This window comes from Artemia sp. Qi Xiang Cuo, chromosome 20 (assembly GCF_049724085.1).
Source record: "Artemia sp. Qi Xiang Cuo chromosome 20, ASM4972408v1, whole genome shotgun sequence".
Classification (NCBI taxonomy): Eukaryota; Metazoa; Arthropoda; class Branchiopoda; order Anostraca; family Artemiidae; genus Artemia; species Artemia sp. Qi Xiang Cuo.
Window position 1 is genome coordinate 36,278,178 of NC_142813.1, and position 4,436 is coordinate 36,282,613.

Below are 4,436 nucleotides of genomic sequence, written 5' to 3' on the forward strand. Positions count from 1 at the left end.
GAACAGAGAACATCAAAGAGATGTTTACAAGCTTCTCTTGATCTAATATTTAATATAATACAATTAAAATGTCCGGAAACACAAATATAGTTTTTTGAAGAGGACACTGCACAAGAAAGTTGATCAAGCAAATCGCAGAACAAATGTGTTGGAAAAGGAGGAGGCTTATAAAACAAACAAACAGTATCAAATGCAAACTGGCTTTTCAGATCAATAACAAGAGAATAAACTGTCCTACTATTTGACACTACTGATTTAAACAAGGATTCAAGGTCAGACCTTCTTCTAAACTCAATATCAGACTTTATAAATAAAGAAATACCCCCTGAGCACTTTGTTAACATTCTGGGGATATGGACAGCAACATAACCATGCATATCATAGGCTGTAAAATTTTCACCATCAGATAACCATGTTTCTGTTAAACCAATTACATCAAAAGAGCAAGAATTATCAGACCACAAATACGATTTCAGACTATCTCATTTATCTCTTATCCCACGCACATTCAAACAAAATACATTAAAACTACTATTTAAAGACAGTGAGGGTATAATTTTATCACAATAATCAATGGTAGTGTGATAATTACAGCTAGAATTAACCATAAATTCAAGGAGAGGGTCAAGCGTGTGAGTCTCTTGTTTACCAGCCCTAATTGGTTGATCAAATATAACCGAATGAAGAATAGAAGAATTCAAAAGAAAAAAGAAATCACCCATAATTATCACAAATAATAAATGTACACATAGCAATATAAGTGGGATGGCACAAATTATCCAAAGGACTGGACTAAATTATAGTGTAACACCACTTGCTCTAACATAAGCTTAAAGTGTGCTGGGCTGACATACAAACAATAGTATTTAGGCTCTATTAGGGTGAGAGTATCAGAAAAAAAATAATTAAATATAATTAAAATGAAAGTAGAATCAAAGTGGTGCGCCACATTATAATATGGGACCATAAAATTGTCTAAGATGGAACTGACATGAGACAGACAGAGAGAAAAAAAAAAATATACTAGGCTTCAACATACCTCAAGGTTAGAGGATCTCAAACAAATATAGATTAATATTAAGGGATTGAAGAATATCATTTCAAATATTAAACGAGAGTATACTATGGATATTAGAAAATAATTATAGCTGCATATATACTGACATGACAAAAATTTGATACAATTAAGGGTACTCAAGGGTGATAGCATCAAAAAATAAGATAAAGAAATATCAATGAGATGGCATATATTATTCAAAATAATGACCAAATATAATATGGGACCAGTCAAAATTATGCAAGTTGCATGTGTGCTGACATGAAAAAAATATGATAGAATTCAGGTTACAGGAAGGTGATAGGATCACTAACCCAGATAAGGGAATAATAGTGGCATGGCACATATTCATCAAAATATTGGCCCCAAGTATAATGTGGAACCAGTCAAAATTATATGAGCTGCAATTATGCTGAAATGACAAAAATATGAAAGAAATCAGCCTGCATAAAGGTGATAGGATCACAAACAAACATAAAAAAAATAAATAAATAAATAACAGTGGGATAACATATATGATTCATAATATTTGCCCAAAATGCAATATAGGACCAGTGAAAATTATATGAGCTGCAAGTGTGCTGACATGAAAAAAACATCATAGAAGCCAAGCTACATGATGGGGAAAGGATCATAAACATACATAAAAAAAATCAGTGAGAAGGCACATATTATTATAAGTATTAGCACAAACTATAATGTGTGACCAGTTGATATTATGGGGGTTACAAGTATAATGACACAACAAGAATCTAATGTAAATCAGACAACATGAAGGTGACAGAATCACAAACAAACAAAGAAATATTAGTGGGAAGGGACATATCGTCCAAACTATTGGCACAAAGTGTAATATGGTACCAGTCTAAATTATGTGAGGACAGTAAAGAATAATAGAGGAATATTTTAAGAACAACAAGTAAATCCCTACAGAAACAATGCAATATATTATAAGAAAATAAATCTAAATCCATCACTTTAATTTATCTGCATTTGCAGCACATAAATCTATTTCACTCTGATTATTAAACTTAACCACTCTTCCAGATTGGGTTTTATACAGGATATCACCTTTACTGGACCAAACATTACGTAAGCCAAGCTTTGAATTGGCATATGAAAGAAGTTGTAAGCGTGGTTTTGTAAGCGTCTCAGAAAATAGAATCCCAGATCCTTTCAAATCCTTCTTTTGTCTGAAAAGCAGTTGACGAACTCTTAAGTTGCAAAATTCAACAACTATGGGTCTGGGTTTTGCAGATGGTTTGCCAATTCTTTTAGCCGATACAACATCAGACTGAATAATTGGTATGCCAGGAAATTTCCCAGCACATAGTGACAGGAATTGACTTTCAGTGTTTTCAATGGAGGTCTCCTCTTTCACCCCAAAGACAATAATTTGGTTGCTCAAAGCCTGCTGTTAAAACGGTCATTTAATCTTGCCAGGTTAGACTGGATAGGCTGGAAAGAGTTTTTAAGGTCTATCATGGATGACTCTAAAGTAGCCAATGAAGATTCAACAGAAAATATGCGTCTGTTATAGCTTTCAAGAGTTTTATCCACTAAATTACTAAGATCTAGGTTGAGGCCAGCATACACCTCCTGCTTGATTGCATCCAGCTTATCTGAAGAGATAGTGACATTATATTGCATGAATGTCTGTTCCTCTTTCATTTTAACCACTGCCTCATCTACCTGGGAAGAAATCTTAGCCAATATAAGGTCATCAAGTAACCCTTTCACTGAAGATTTAAGATTGTCAGGTTGTAGTGAATCTGCTAGCATTTTATGTTTGATTTTTATGCTATTTATGTGGTTAGTGAGCATGAGTAGCTGCTCTGAAACAGATTCTGATCCAGAGAATTGGATTGTGCTGTCAGACCTTAGTTCACGAGGTGGCTTGAGTTGACTTTTCTTTTCTTATCTGAAGTAAACAACAAAACAGGACCAGAAATAAGCAGTGGAATAAGATAGTTTCGGTATAAGGCAGGATGTAGTCCACAATAAAGCAACAAATTTCAAATACCAAAGCAGGGGATTGGGAAATTTGAAGAATAGAAAGCAATCAGCACAAAACATCAAGCATCAACAGTAGCAGTGGCATAAACCCAAGGATTGGTTACTGTAGTCAAATTACAAGTTAAAAGTGGTATAGGTCTCACCTGATGAGTCCCCTCTTGCACCCCAGGGGTGGGGGCTGCTATGTGTGCCTGCCTTTACCCACTGGTAGGCAGGTAGAACCAGTACTTCAGGAGGCTTAAAGTGTGGCTGGTTATGCCAGAAAACCTCAAATTCTGATCTGATCTGATACCCACGTCTTTTCAATTTTCAAATTTTTCAAATTTTTGAAAACATCAGAAATAAAATTTGCCCCCACCCCTCCTAATGTGCAAACATGGGTCAATGTTTCCCAAATCATATTACTGAGTTAGGAATGACTCTAAATGACTCTAGTAGACTCTAAAGTAGCCAATGAAGATTCAACAGAAAATATGCGTCCGTTATAGCTTTCAAGAGTTTTATCCTCTAGATTACTAAGATCTAGGTTGAGGCCAGCATACACCTCCTGCTTGATCGCATCCAGCTTATCTGAAGAGATAGTGACATTATGTTGCATGAATGTCTGTTCCACTTTCATTTTAACCACTGCCTCATCTAACTGGGAAGAGATCTTAGCCAATATAAGGTCATCAAGAAACCCTTTCACTGAAGATTCAAGATTGTCAGGTTGTAGTGAATCTGCTAGCATTTTATGTTTGATTTTTATGCTATTTATGTGGTTAGTGAGCATGAGTAGCTGCTCTGAAACAGATTCTGATCCAGAGAATTGGATTGTGCTGTCAGACCTTAGTTCACGAGGTGGCTTGAGTTGACTTTTCATTTTTTATCTGAAGTAAACAACAAAACAGGACCAGAAATAAGCAGTGGTATAAGACAGTTTGGGTATAAGGCAGGATGTAGTCCACAATGAAGCAACAAATTTCAAATACCAAAGCAGGGGATTGTGAAATTTGAAGAACAGAAAGCAATCAGCAAAAAACATCAAGCATCAACAGTAGCAGTGGCATAAACCCAAGGATTGGTTACTGTAGTCAAATTACAAGTTAAAATTGGTATAGGTCTCACCTGATGAGTCCCATCTTGCACCCCAGGGGTGGGGGCAGCTATGTGTGCCTGCCTTTAACCACTGGTAGCCAGGTAGAACCTGTACTTCAGGAGGCTTAAAGTATTGCTGGTTATGCCAGAAAACCTCAAATTCTGATCTGATCTGACTTCCACGTCTTTTCAATTTTCAAATTTTTGGAATTTTTGAAAACATCAGAAATAAAATTTGCCCCCACCCCTCCTAATGTGCAAACATGGGTCAATGTTTCCCAAATCA